The sequence below is a fragment of the Mytilus edulis genome, chromosome 5 (genome assembly GCF_963676685.1).
Source record: "Mytilus edulis chromosome 5, xbMytEdul2.2, whole genome shotgun sequence".
Classification (NCBI taxonomy): Eukaryota; Metazoa; Mollusca; class Bivalvia; order Mytilida; family Mytilidae; genus Mytilus; species Mytilus edulis.
The window spans coordinates 21,707,377-21,723,671 of NC_092348.1; the positions used below are offsets into that span (position 1 = coordinate 21,707,377).

At 34.3% G+C, this 16,295-nt stretch overlaps 1 long non-coding RNA gene across 1 annotated transcript; it reads left to right on the plus strand.

Moving 5' to 3' along the window:
* Positions 1 to 611: 611 nt before the first annotated feature.
* LOC139523189 (uncharacterized) lies at positions 612 to 4,762 on the plus strand. Its single transcript, XR_011664571.1, has 4 exons — positions 612 to 645; positions 1,241 to 1,331; positions 3,678 to 3,815; positions 4,664 to 4,762. It is a non-coding gene; the product is annotated as an uncharacterized lncRNA (long non-coding RNA).
* The last annotated feature ends 11,533 nt before the right edge of the window (positions 4,763 to 16,295 follow it).

Below are 16,295 nucleotides of genomic sequence, written 5' to 3' on the forward strand. Positions count from 1 at the left end.
TTGTTGTCTCTTTGACACATTCCCCATTTCCATTCTCAATTTTATTACAATAATCATTTTTGAGAAGATCAACATTTTCGAAAAATCTTTAAAAATATTGATGTTGTGTATATATATATGAATATGATAATATGTTTTGGCTATATAAGTGCTGAAATGTGACGTCAGCCGCAAAGTCAATAATTGATGCACTTCATTTTATAAATTGAAAATGTCCAACAACCTTACAAACCGAAATATTTCCTCTGCATCTCAAATTTAGCATTGGGCAATTTGTGACTAAATTAAGGTATTTAAAAAGTATTTCTATTCTAATATTATCATAAGCATAGCAAGTTGAGTAAAATATTTTCATTGTTTAAAGTATTTATTCAAATTAAAAATAAGTGATATCTTAGTTTTTCCAAATATTCAAAAACCAAGTAAAATGTTCTCTAATTTCTGATGTGTTTTGATTGGTTAAATGCTAGTTTCATATATCACAAATTCCTTTACTTCTGTGAATATAATTATATTTTAAAAGGTGTGGTTTTACGGTTTTACCACCATTATCTATGAAAATCAATAATTCTGTTTATTTATTTTTCGAATTCAGTATGAACTAGTTATATCTCTAACCAAATTCAAGAAGGTAAGAAATAAGCGGTAGGTCCTTTGCAATTTTTTTTTCGGTTTTCATAGATTTGCTCAATACATAGTTTGAGGCGTTATATGATATATAGCCGCATATATTACAGTAAAGATGGTTATTCATATCAAATAATTCGAGCTAAAATATAAAAAAAAAAGCAAACGTCTTTGGTACATACTTGTTTTTACAATAGTGTTATACAGTTATATTTCATATTTTATTTATAAAATAAACCACTACAACAGAGTAAAGTGCGTTTTATCAATTTATCAATCAAATTCGAAAAAACAGGGTTGATATTAACAAGGTGTGACCAAACATGTGCATTTTTTGATTATGTAAGAACATTGGTAGTTTCTGTCAAATTTAGTGTATACGTTTTTTCTAGACAATCATACACTACTTTGACTTGTCTTCAAGATAAGTATAGTTATACTTATCACATCAATTATGTAAGATAAAATTTCCTTCGTTTATAACAAGAGATATGATATAGCATCTACATATGGATATTATTTTGGATAAAACTCTTTTATACATCTTTTTCTTCTGCGTACGAGTAACAATATAGAACAATAAAGCTAATGTATTTGATTATGTTTTTTTAAGCCATCATTTATTTAACAAGTTTTCCTACAGTCACGAACAAGGACAATGAAGTATATCATAATTGTAGCAGTAATGTTTCTCATGATCAATGGTAAGTAATTAAAGTTAGTAAACCGGGTTACTCTTCAAAATGTATCTTCAAAATGTATCCGAATCGATTCTATATTTTCTGGCATCTTGCAATAACACTGACTTTTTTCAACTGTTTTTTTTTAAACATTGTTATATTTTTAGTGTCAATCCCTCTTGCTGATGCATTATTATGAAATTAGTTTGCAAAAAGAATCGTTAAAAGAAGCAACATAAAGTAAAATCAACTATCGTTCGTCTACAAATCAAAAGTTCTTGAGAAAAAATAGAAGTGTTATTTTCTTTGCGAGATTATTTTATTTGATTTTACACATTAAGATGCATTTTGTCAACTGCTATATATTTTCAATCTTCTTACAAAATTCCTCAATCATATAGAGAGAGAAAAATACCGGACACATTCTTCCTTAAAATTCGATAAATTTTGAGTCCTTGATGTTTTTATCTTGTGTATAATGAGTGTAATGTAAAAAAAAAAATAGTGATTATTCTTCGAATAAATGTGTACAGTTTACTCACAAGTGCAGTAATTTCCGTCTGTTTTATACATTTTTAACAACCAAATCAGTCTCGGCAATGAGAGTGAGATAAGAACGGAACTCGTTTGCGATAAAGAACATGACTTTAATAACCCCGTCGTGAGTTTTCAATATATATATATCACTATTCCACAATGATCTGCTTACGGTGGAAACGATAATGCAAAGCTCGTCTTTTTTCAGGATTTCTGTTAAAATAGAAAGTTATTGGTTACTAGGAAGGTAAATAACCTTTATCGTGAACATTCCACATTTGCGGATATTAAGGTCTTGAGTTTGTTAATAAAGAAAAGTATTTTTTTACATTAAAATTATTCAACCAAACATAATTAAAGGTAAAGGTAAATGTCAGAGGGTTATCGACCAGTTGCTTTATCTATATAAAACATTATTCATATCTATTATAAAGTAAAATTCATACAATCCTACTGCTTGTCAATACTTATAGTTAGGAATAGTATAAGTCATGTCTTCTTTGACTGTCCATGGCATTTAAACATTTAATCCCTAAAATGTGTTTTGATGGATTTTTGTCTTTGGTGAATGATTTTGTTCAATCCCATTCTATCCAAGGTTATTGTTGTTTTTTTGACATTATTTTACTTATCGTTTTTATATTGTGTCAAACATCCATTTTATTTGTGGAATACCAATATTGATCCTAATATACATCATTTGAACTCTTGTGAATAATTGTTTCGTTGGCATTCATACCACATCTCCGTGCCTTTACATGTATGTCTGTAATCACATTAATATTTTTTACATAGCGAATATTTACTGTATGATATCAATTTCGGTACGCCAAAATGGCGACTTTTCACACCACTTGAATCGACATCGATATATGTATGTTTGGATCGGTTTTTGGTGGAGTTCGTATTGCTTTGGTCTTCTATGTTGTGACATGTGTACTAGTGTATTTTCGATTTATGAGTTTGACTGTCCCTATGGTATCTTTCGTCCCTCTTTTTGAACATGCGTACCTAGTCGTTGATTCGTTTAATAGTTTCAGTATGTTTACAATGACGTGTACATGTTTTATTTATCCAAATATACCTATGCCAGTGTCCAGGCAATAATGTATAAGATGTTGCAAACAGTAATATATACAAATGTTTGTTTTACTACAAATGTCCTTCTCAATACAGTAAAAAGAATTGTTATAAAGTGTCAGTATATCTAAGGACAAATCATTCCAAATATGCATTTTCTTTTAAGATTCGCATTAGTATTTCTATTAAGAAAGCTTTATTCAATATTTAAAATAAAATATAAAAATAAGATAAATTAAACTTCAAGAAAACAAGATAATATATGGGTGATTATATCTTTTTATCACAAATACTGACTCACATTGTGTGGTCCTTACCGTCATAAACATTAGGTTTAAACATATAGTTCACGTCTTACATAAGGAGTACGTTCGTTTACATATTTTCACCAAAATAAACCGTGGCCACAATCGCATATACCCGATCAAAAAAATACCCGAAAAATCGAATCACAGTCGGCCACAATACCTACTGGACAGGTGATTGTTTTCGCATTTGTTGTTTGAACCTGTCACATGTTTTAGTACCCTAGATCTAGTGCAATTGAATTCAATAATCATAGGCCACCGTATTTTCAGCTATATAGGATCCGATATGACAAAATGAAAAAAAAAACTCATTCATTTTTAATCATTGAAATAAAAAAATAAAAAAACCAACTAACAATCAAAGACAACTACAAATTAGAGTGTCACGACTAGAAAATAATCAAGAGCTTACCATTTTACGTATTTTCTGAAAATTATTTTTCAGACTTGGCATTTCCAATGGCTTACACCAATAACTGCCTAAACAACAGGGCACAGAGAGCATGTCAAATATATTGTGCAAAGATAACCTGTATGCGTGCTACATGTAATTATAAAAGTAAAAGCTGTATTTGTAATTATTGTAAGTATTTTCCTTAGAATATCTTATAATACAAGTACAAAACTGTTTTCTTTCATAACAATGAAGATAATTTGTTCCTTTACGACTCTGCAGTTCGAATAAATTTGATTATTTTTTTCTATGTCCATCTCGACAATTTTGCGATAAAAGCTCAAAATTTTCCAGCAGTCCTGCAGAATTGTAGTGGTAAGTAATCTTTAGGCAGACACTACTTTTAATAGTTCGGAAATGCACTAAAATTAAAAGCTTACAGTAAATGTAAATATAGGATAATGGAGGTTTGAATAGGTTTATCATTTTCAAAATGCAACTGGAGTAAAAATCATCTATCAACCTTTTAGGGTGGTACGGGTGTCTTTTGCCATCTTGGATTGTAAAAAACAGAGATTTTCAATCAAGTTAGCAAAATTTAATGCAGGAATGCCGATAACTTATGTAAATTTTCATTCAAAAGACCAATTTATAAGAATATAACTTATAAAAATTAATATTTTCACAAGTGTATATTATTTTGGTTGATTTTTAAATTTCTTTAAATTGGCATTTTATCGGGAGGTAACTCTGGAACAGTGCATTTTTTTAAAGAATCTATATGTAAATTTCCTATTTTGTATTTGAGCCGGAAAAACGTACGGTGACCCTATCTTTTCTTTTGATATTCTCAAAGTAGTCGGATGTAGTAGGTCGAAGAGTAAGTTATTGTTGTGACTATCAGACTGGTGTAATGTATATAAAAGAAATGTTTAGAAAAGTAATTATTAGCTCAAACATCAAGTATAACATTAACATAACGAGGTATTGACGGAGTTATACCAAACTTCTTAGTTATAATTTATTTGTAATTGCAGGTTTTAAACCGGATGAGTGTGTCCTATTACCCGGTAGAAGAATTCCATCTTTCTGTGACCAATACAATTGACAATTACAGATTAAAGCTCTTTAACTTATATTGTGTCTGATTATCAAATGAAAAAGGCGCATGCTATAAAATAAAGTATACCATCAAATATCCACGTGTTCTCTATTCAGTGTACAATTCAAAAGAAATAGGAAACGAGAAATGCAATTAATTTTAGAGTAGACCGTTCATAGGTATTTTTTGCCTTCAAAATTCGGATTGGAATGAAAAGTAATTGTCAAATTCTGAGATGACACTGGCAATCAGGGAATGATAACGTTTGTTTAAAGGTTAAACAGTTTATCATGCCTTCTCAAAACATAAAATTGTCATTTTCAGTTACAGTAAAAATTGGAATAATTGGATATTATGAATATCGGAATGTGACAGTTATTATTCATTCGTTTGATGTGTTACGTTCAAGCTTTTGATTTTGCCTTTTGATCATTGACTTATTTTCCTCGGAGATCGGTGTTTCTGTTATTTTACTTTTGTTTTTAGTAAAGAAAAATAAACAGATTTCGTACCAGTTCTTGCACATTTCGCATTTCTCCTTCTACAATCTGTGTATACAACTTAAGTTATCATACAGTAGCGAAAAGACCAAGGAGTCCAGTCTTATTCGAAGACATAACATAATTTATAAACCATATGTACATGTAAAGTATTTAGACAATATATATCAGGGTAGACAAAAAAACGAAAGATGAAACACAAACTTACAATGCTTGCAAAAAATGAAGATAATACAAAAAACAGTACACATGGCATAACATAGAAAACTAAAGACTGGCAACACGATCCATCCCAATTAAATGCAAACGTTGTATATCGCTGCTCAATAGTTATAAATCGATTAAGCTAAAGCAACAAATCGAGGGTGATTTCAGGTGATCCAGTAGTGTAAACAAATCCATATTTGTCAATCGTCGTGATGCTCATGTGAATACAAACATTGTTAAGATAAATTAAACTTCAAGAAAACAAGATAATATATGGGTGATTATATCTTTTTTTCACAAATACTGACTCACATTGTGTGGTCCTTACCGTCATAAACATTAAGTTTAAACATATAGTTCACGTCTTACATAAGGAGTTCGTTCGTTTACATATTTTCACCAAAAAAAAAGGTGGTCACAATCGCATATACCCGATCAAATCACTCGAAAAAATCGAAATACAGTCGGCCACAATACCTACTGTACAGGTGATTGTTTTCGTATTCTCGTTTGAACCCGTCACATATTTTAGTACCCTAGATCTAGTGCAAACAATACAAACACGTTTGAAAGTCAAATTTGCTACTTCTCACATTCGAGAAAAAGAAGAAGGGATTGAAGTTATGGCAGTTGGACCCATTCGTCGTCATCTTATAAACAGATATGATATATATGTAAGACTCAGATCGATATCTGGTCTCTAACCGACGTCCGTTCCTCAAATCGACGTCCAAATATGACGACACAATATAATAACATTCCAAATCGACGGCCAATTGTATGCCTATCTAATCGACGTCCATTTTTTATCTTCTCTAATCAACGCCCGTTTTGTACACAGAATACAAAATTGAACTGAACCGATAGCAGACGAAACCTTTAGACCGTTAAACATATTATGTGTGGTATGATTTCTAATTTCAAACTGTTCAGCAGAGCTCAAATAAAGAAAATATGAGCAGCTGTAGGCAACCGTGCAGCTTTCAACAATGATAAAAACCCATTCGACAAAGGCTATCAAAGGCCACGACATGAATAATGTATACGATTCAAATTCGATGAAAGACGACTACACACTATCTGACGTCGTTTTAGCAATACATGATGTCACATTGGATGTCGATTAGAGTATCAAAATATTGGACTTCGATTTGAGAATGTGAAATCAGATTTGGACTCCGATTACAGGCTGGATGTTGATCTGAGTCTAACATATATATTACGATCAAATATCGTTTGAATTTGTTTTGAAATAGTTGATTACAACTTCACCACCTATAGATTAATTGCAGTTTGCCTCGAACGGCAGTGAAATGATGACTTAAAAGAAATAGACTGAATAGAACACGAACCCTCTAAGGCTATTTTGTTTTCTTTGTTGAAATAGATATTTGTTTTGAAGTGATTAAGATCAAAACAAAATGTTGACGGCTGTACGCCAATTGTTAACAAACCTGCCTGTTATGTTTGTTTGTTTTGCTCATACATTAATGTCAATGCGACTGTCACACAATTGAGAGGTTTCGCTAGCTGTAAAAGTAGGTTTAATTCACCATTTTCTACATCAAGAAATGTCTGTTCGGAGTCAGAAATTAACAGTTGTTTTCTTATTGTTTGATGTGTTTGAGTATATGATTTTGTAATTTTTTATAAAGGACTTTCCGTTTTTAATTTTCTTTGGAGCTGGTATTTTTGTTATTCAACAGTTTTCCTTAAAACTAAATGTATGAGTGAAATCATTCTTCTGGAATGGTTAGCCGTTTCTGCCTTACTAAAATCACCCACGGTGTTGGTCTTGAGGAGTAAAGATCTGATAAGTCATATTCAATGTGTCTTAAAACAGGATAGTAAAACAGTACTACTACTGGCAAATTGTTCAAAAGGTCAATTAAATCTATCATATGATAGCAGCGTCACATATTTTATAAGGATAGCTTTAAATAAGTTCAACTTGTTGTCGTCACTATCTTTTCCTCTATTGTTCTCTCAACGAATGATTCGTATCATTCAAAAATGACTTATAATATAAGACAAAACGAGTGCCCTATAAGTTGATTCAAATAGTAAAATCACAAAAATACTGAACACTGAGGAAAATTCAAAACGGGAAGTCCCTAATCAAATGGCAAAATCGAAAGGTCAAACACATCAAACGAATGGATAACAACAATTGCTTACTCTTCCGAAAGAAACCGTGTTCATGCATGTTTTTGTGACATTTTTCATACTCAATCTGTATAACATACAAAAATAAAAATATGTAGTATGATTGCACAATAGACCTAATGATATAGAAGTAATCACTTATACGTTACCGTACGGCTTTTAACAATGAGCAACACACATACCGCAAAGAACGCCATAAAAGCCCTGATAGATAAAGGATCAGTATAATAATAAAGGTACGTTTTACCCCTTTTGAATTCAAATATTCAAACGAATTATAAATCTACCAAAAAATGTTCTTCCGGTGTTTATAAAACATCAGTATTAGTGGGATTTTTTAATTTTTTCATTTTCTTACATATGACATAAGGGCTTAACATTTTATAATGTGAAATACCGCAAAAACTGCCAAAATTGCCTCATATTTTGTAAGATCTTGTCATCAATATTTAGATATGACCAGCATCTTTACACAAACAGATGTATTGCTGCAAAATTGATTTTTACAAACATGTTAAAAAATTATCTTTTTACACACAGATATGTTTGGAACAGATATTTCAGTTAAAACGTAAATGTCAAACATGTTTGTGAGGTCATATACACATTACAAGTGATCTATATGGACTGAAGTGTCAGGAATATAATTATGGTTGATCTTGCAATGGTTCTGTTGATCATAAACTCTTTGAGTGGCTACGTATCTTTAAAACCCCAGATTTCAAATGATAAAGTTGGAGGGTTCCTGATGAAGGTTAATCCAGAAAAGATCGAAATTATCTAAGTATAATTAATATGACAGGCTCTGTATAAAAAAAGCCAATATTAAAAAAGATACAGAACTACAAGGTGAATTCAAATGAAGGAAGTCTCTGACAAAAAAATGATTGACTATACGAGAATAGACCTGTAGTCTTATTAATGATGTTCAAGAGTAATAGTTACTGTATTTACCTATTTCGTTAACAAATTATTTTCGAAGGGATAAGTTATAAGATTTGTCTACCGAATCAGCAGTTGGGTATTCGTTGTAAGTTGGGAACGTCAGTTAAGGATGTTTTTAACGTCATTTGTACCAGATTTGATATTTACGAAAAACATTTTTTTGAAGCTGGATAATCGATAGACAATTTAAGACATTAAAATTTCAAGAGGTATTAAGGTAATTTGAATTTCAAAAATTGTCGTCTCCGCCGCTCCACTATTTGTCTTTTTATAATTTTAAAGTTTATTTCTTTGTTGTGCTGTTGTGTCACTGTTTATAATCTGAGATGCTCACTTACATGCTTACCCCTTCATATTAGGTATATGCTTGTCCCAAGTAAGAACGAAATCACTCAATGTATTTCGTTGGTCGCTGTCTATAGTATTTATGTCTAATTTATAATTTTGTACATTAATCTAGCATTGGTTTTTCTTGTGTATTGTTTTTACATATGTCATCCCGGGGCATTGTATGGCTTGTTGTATTTATGAAATGGCTTTCGCTCGTGGTTGAAGGTCGAACGGTGACACGGAGTTGGCACGTTATTTGGTCTCCGGAAAATTATTTTCTAGCAATCATTTCAAATTCTTCTAATATTAGTATTTACTCTTTCAATCAATTATTTTCTTAGAATGAGCTTTGCTTATGTTATTGGGAGAGAATTTAAAAAAGATTTCACGAGGTGAGGTATGAATGGTGTGATAATCTACTTAAACAGGTCTTAGATATTTCATATTTAATGACAAAATTGATAATAATAGATTGATTGATACATGTATGCAAGTTACCAAAGGATGCATATATAACATGATATGTTAATATCACACGATTCTTGCTTTTCATGGTGTTTCTTTTGAATAAAAGAAGATGCGATATATATGACCATGAAACAGCATTTCATATCACCAGTGTACATATAGATGGTAATATTCATATGTTTATTTTTTTTATTTGCACATCTTATCTTTATTTTACGAGTGCACCTCATAAAACTTAATGAAAAAACACGTGTCATGCCTACCGACAACGTTATATTTTTTTACAACTACATTGATGCAAAAACTTAAACGACATATGCTTATCATTCCAAGCATGGTAACCTCGTAAGATCTATGATTATTCAGAATAAAATGAAAACATAAAACAGTATTTTTTTAAAACGAATTTTATACCAAAATTATTTATCAGTATCTGTATCTGGTGAAGGGAGACAACTTCTACTTAAATATATACCTATTCATGGGCGTCAAGTTGGTTACCTATTCCCTATTCCCTATTCGTTACCTATTCCCTATTCCCTATTCGTTGCCTATTCGTTACCTATTCCCTATTCCCTATTCGTTACCTATTCGTTACCTATTCCCTATTCCCTATTCGTTACCTATTCGTTACCTATTCCCTATTCCCTATTCGTTGCCTATTCGTTACCTATTCCCTATTCCCTATTCGTTACCTATTCGTTACCTATTCCCTATTCCCTATTCGTTACCTATTCGTTACTTATTTGATTTTTAATATCCTTCCCCCTTTTTAATTATGGCATGGAATAGTTTAATATGGCTGCCGTTACCATGGAAACGGCACAATTGTGAAAAAAATGAGCTTTTGGTTTTTGGTGAACTGTTTGGATATGCTTCAACTCAGAATCATCATATTTTAAAACAATGTAGGTGCCCACTATATACAGGTGTTGGATGATTTTGGCGATCATTGGAACTACTATGTTGCCATGGAAACTACACCAAAATTTTCAAAATTCTAAAAATGCTCAAAACTTCATGAAACTTCACAGTAATGATGAGCAACATTGGAGTTGGAATTTCCAAAATAGGTCTTGTTACCATGGAAACAATGCAAAAAGATCAAAAATTTCAAAAATAAGAATTTTCCGCAAACTGGATGAAACTTTACAGAAATGGTAACTGGCATAGGCAGAGTTGGATTTAGAAGTTAGAATTTTCAAAATGGCCGCCGTAACCATGGAAACAGCAAAAATATCAAAAATTCAAAATGTTCAAACTTAATGAAACTTTGCAAAAATGTTACTAGACATCTGTAGATGCTCTCTTTGACTTTGGAATTGTCAAAATGGCTGCCGCTCACCTGGTTATAGGGGGAAGGGGTGCCTTCCGTTATTGCTAGCAATTACAAATCTAGTTGTTAATAGTCTTACATATGGTAATAGTTCTGAATTGGTTGAGGTAAAATGATCTTTTTATGACCTATTTATATGTGTTTGTGCTCAACCGATCCTTTTACTTCATGTTCGATACGCATTTGTTCCTTACTTGTTTTTTATACGTTCTACCTTTTAACTGCTTTATGTCCGTATGTTTGAAGATGGATCTTGGTTCGACGGGATGAAATCACCGTGTTAGCGCTTGCGTAAAAACGAAGATGTGGTATGATTGCCAATGAGACAACACTCCACATTAGACCAAAATGACACAGAAATTATCAACTATAGTTCACTGTACGGCCTTCAACAATGAGCATAGCCCAAACCGTGTAGTCACCTATAAAAGGCCCAGACATGACAACCTCATACGATTCAAACAACAAAACTGACGGCCGTATTTCATATACAAAAAAATAAACGGAAATATGTAACACAAAAACAAACGATAACTACTTAATTTCAGGCTCTTGTCTAGGGACAGGCACATACTTACATAATGTGGTAGAGTTAAACATGTAAGCAGGGTGCACATCGTTTCGGAGCATGCTATTACCTTGTTTAATTCGTTCCATCACTCGCTTATAATTCGCTTATAATACGTGTATCTTACGTTGCACCTTTTAAAACATGATTTTCAATTGTTTTGTTGTCTCTGGTGGAAGATTTGGGCTCTTAGAGGTGATATAACTCTATAAGTGCATTTGTATCCGTTCCAGCGGTCGGATAATACCCTGTTAAATATTCGTTACTAATTCGCTTTTAAAAAGTTTGTTGTACGTTGCACCTTTTAGAAAAGGATTTCCAATTGTGTTCATATCTCTGGTGGTAATAATGTGTTCTTATAGATGAAATACCCCTTGAAGCGCATATGTACCCGTTCCAGCGCTCGGTTAATACCCTGTTACCTATTCGTTACCTATTCATTACCTATTCGCTTATAATACATTTTTTTATACGTTGCACCTGTTAGAAAAGGATTTTCAATTATGTCCAGGTCTCAGACGGTAACAATGTGTTCTTAGAGATGAAATGACCCCATTAGAGCGCATGCACCCGTTCCAGCGCTCGGTAAATAACCTGTTACCTATTCGTTACCTATTCGCTTTTAATGCGCGGGGTATACGGTGCACCTTGAAATAAATCGTTTTTTAATTGTGTTCAGGTCTCTGGTGGTAAGAATGTATTCTTAGAGATGAAATGACCCTATTAGCGCGCATGTACCCGTTCCAGCGCTCGGTTAATACCCTGTTACCTATTCGTTACCTATTCGTTACCTATTCGCTTATAATACATTTTTTTATACGTTGCACCTGTTAGAAAAGGATTTTCAATTATGTCCAGGTCTCAGACGGTAACAATGTGTTCTTAGAGATGGAATGACCCCATTAGAGCGCATGTACCCGTTCCAGCGCTCGGTAAATAACCTGTTACCTATTCGTTACCTATTCGCTTTTAATGCGCGGGGTATACGCTGCAACTTGAAATAAATCGTGTTTTAATTATGTTCATGTCTGGTGGTAACAATGTGTTCTTAGAGATGAAATGACCCCATTTGAGCGCATGTACCCCCGTTCCAGCGCTCGGTAAATAACCTGTTACCTATTCGTTACTTATTCGCTTTTAATGCGCGGGGTATACGGTGCACCTTGAAATAAATCGTTTTTTAATTGTGTTCAGGTCTCTGGTGGTAAGAATGTGTTCTTAGAGATGAAATGACCCTATTAGCGCGCATGTACCCGTTCCAGCGCTCGGTTAATACCCTGTTACCTATTCGTTACCTATTCGTTACCTATTCGCTTATAATACATTTTTTTATACGTTGCACCTGTTAGAAAAGGATTTTCAATTATGTCCAGGTCTCAGACGGTAACAATGTGTTCTTAGAGATGAAATGACCCCATTAGAGAGCATGTACCCGTTCCAGTGCTCGATAAATAATCTTGTTACCTATTCGTTACCTATTCGCTTTTAAAGCACGGGGTATACGCTGCAACTTGAAATAAATCGTGTTTTAATTGTGTTCATGTCTGGTGGTAACAATGTGTTCTTAGAGATGAATGACCCCATTAGAGCGCATGTACCCGTTCCAGCGCTCGGTAAATAACCTGTTACCTATTCGTTACTTATTCGCTTTTAATGCGCGGGGTATACGGTGCACCTTGAAATAAATCGTTTTTTAATTGTGTTCAGGTCTCTGGTGGTAAGAATGTGTTCTTAGAGATGAAATGACCCTATTAGCGCGCATGTACCCGTTCCAGCGCTCGGTTAATACCCTGTTACCTATTCGTTACCTATTCGTTACCTATTCGCTTATAATACATTTTTTTATACGTTGCACCTGTTAGAAAAGGATTTTCAATTATGTCCAGGTCTCAGACGGTAACAATGTGTTCTTAGAGATGAAATGACCCCATTTGAGCGCATGTACCCGTTCCAGCGCTCGGTAAATAACCTGTTACCTATTCGTTACTTATTCGCTTTAAATGCGCGGGGTATACGGTGCACCTTGAAATAAATCGTTTTTTAATTGTGTTCAGGTCTCTGGTGGTAAGAATGTGTTCTTAGAGATGAAATGACCCTATTAGCGCGCATGTACCCGTTCCAGCGCTCGGTTAATACCCTGTTACCTATTCGTTACCTATTCGTTACCTATTCGCTTATAATACATTTTTTTATACGTTGCACCTGTTAGAAAAGGAATTTCAATTATGTCCAGGTCTCAGACGGTAACAATGTGTTCTTAGAGATGAAATGACCCCATTAGAGCGCATGTACCCGTTCCAGCGCTCGGTAAATAACCTGTTACCTATTCGTTACCTATTCGCTTTTAATGCGCGGGGTATACGGTGCACCTTGAAATAAATCGTTTTTTAATTGTGTTCAGGTCTCTGGTGGTAAGAATGTGTTCTTAGAGATGAAAGGACCCTATTAGCGCGTATGTACCCGTTCCAGCGCTCGGTTAATACCCTGTTACCTATTCGTTACCTATTCGCTTATAATACATTTTTTTATACGTTTCACCTGTTAGAAAAGGATTTTCAATTATGTCCATGTCTCAGGTGGTAACAATGTGTTCTTAGAGATGAAATTACCCTATTTGCGCTCATGTACCCGTTCCAGCGCTCGGTTAATACCCTGTTACCTATTCGTTACTTATTCGCTTTTAAAGCGCGGGGTATACGGTGCACCTTGAAATAAATCGTTTTTTAATTGTGTTCAGGTCTCTGGTGGTAAGAATGTGTTCTTAGAGATGAAATGACCCTATTAGCGCGCATGTACCCGTTCCAGCGCTCGGTTAATACCCTGTTACCTATTCGTTACCTATTCGTTACCTATTCGCTTATAATACATTTTTTTATACGCTGCACCTGTTAGAAAAGGATTTTCATTTATGTCCAGGTCTCAGACGGTAACAATGTGTTCTTAGAGATGAAATGACCCCATTAGAGAGCATGTACCCGTTCCAGTGCTCGATAAATAATCTTGTTACCTATTCGTTACCTATTCGCTTTTAAAGCACGGGGTATACGCTGCAACTTGAAATAAATCGTGTTTTAATTGTGTTCATGTCTGGTGGTAACAATGTGTTCTTAGAGATGAATGACCCCATTAGAGCGCATGTACCCGTTCCAGCGCTCGGTAAATAACCTGTTACCTATTCGTTACTTATTCGCTTTTAATGCGCGGGGTATACGGTGCACCTTGAAATAAATCGTTTTTTAATTGTGTTCAGGTCTCTGGTGGTAAGAATGTGTTCTTAGAGATGAAATGACCCTATTAGCGCGCATGTACCCGTTCCAGCGCTCGGTTAATACCCTGTTACCTATTCGTTACCTATTCGTTACCTATTCGCTTATAATACATTTTTTTATACGTTGCACCTGTTAGAAAAGGATTTTCAATTATGTCCAGGTCTCAGACGGTAACAATGTGTTCTTAGAGATGAAATGACCCCATTTGAGCGCATGTACCCGTTCCAGCGCTCGGTAAATAACCTGTTACCTATTCGTTACTTATTCGCTTTAAATGCGCGGGGTATACGGTGCACCTTGAAATAAATCGTTTTTTAATTGTGTTCAGGTCTCTGGTGGTAAGAATGTGTTCTTAGAGATGAAATGACCCTATTAGCGCGCATGTACCCGTTCCAGCGCTCGGTTAATACCCTGTTACCTATTCGTTACCTATTCGTTACCTATTCGCTTATAATACATTTTTTTATACGTTGCACCTGTTAGAAAAGGAATTTCAATTATGTCCAGGTCTCAGACGGTAACAATGTGTTCTTAGAGATGAAATGACCCCATTAGAGCGCATGTACCCGTTCCAGCGCTCGGTAAATAACCTGTTACCTATTCGTTACCTATTCGCTTTTAATGCGCGGGGTATACGGTGCACCTTGAAATAAATCGTTTTTTAATTGTGTTCAGGTCTCTGGTGGTAAGAATGTGTTCTTAGAGATGAAAGGACCCTATTAGCGCGTATGTACCCGTTCCAGCGCTCGGTTAATACCCTGTTACCTATTCGTTACCTATTCGCTTATAATACATTTTTTATACGTTTCACCTGTTAGAAAAAGATTTTCAATTATGTCCATGTCTCAGGTGGTAACAATGTGTTCTTAGAGATGAAATTACCCTATTTGCGCTCATGTACCCGTTCCAGCGCTCGGTTAATACCCTGTTACCTATTCGTTACTTATTCGCTTTTAATGCGCGGGGTATACGGTGCACCTTGAAATAAATCGTTTTTTAATTGTGTTCAGGTCTCTGGTGGTAAGAATGAGTTCTTAGAGATGAAATTACCCTATTAGCGCGCATGTACCCGTTCCAGCGCTCGGTTAATACCCTGTTACCTATTCGTTACCTATTCGCTTATAATACATTTTTTTATACGTTTCACCTGTAAGAAAAGGATTTTCAATTATGTCCATGTCTCAGGTGGTAACAATGTGTTCTTAGAGATGAAAATACCCTATTTGCGCTCATGTACCCGTTCCAGCGCTCGGTTAATACCCTGTTACCTATTCGTTACTTATTCGCTTTTAAAGCGCGGGGTATACGGTGCACCTTGAAATAAATCGTTTTTTAATTGTGTTCAGGTCTCTGGTGGTAAGAATGTGTTCTTAGAGATGAAAGGACCCTATTAGCGCGCATGTACCCGTTCCAGCGCTCGGTTAATACCCTGTTACCTATTCGTTACCTATTCGTTACCTATTCGCTTATAATACATTTTTTTATACGCTGCACCTGTTAGAAAAGGATTTTCATTTATGTCCAGGTCTCAGACGGTAACAATGTGTTCTTAGAGATGAAATGACCCCATTAGAGAGCATGTACCCATTCCAGAGCTTGGTAAATAACCTGTTACCTATTCGCTTTTAATGCGGGGGGTATACGCTGCACCTTGAAATAAAACGTATTATAAGTGAATAGGTAACGAATAGGTAACGAATAGGTAACAGGGTATTTACCGAGCGCTGGAACGGGTACATGCGCGCTAATAGGGTAATTTCATCTCTAAGAACACATTG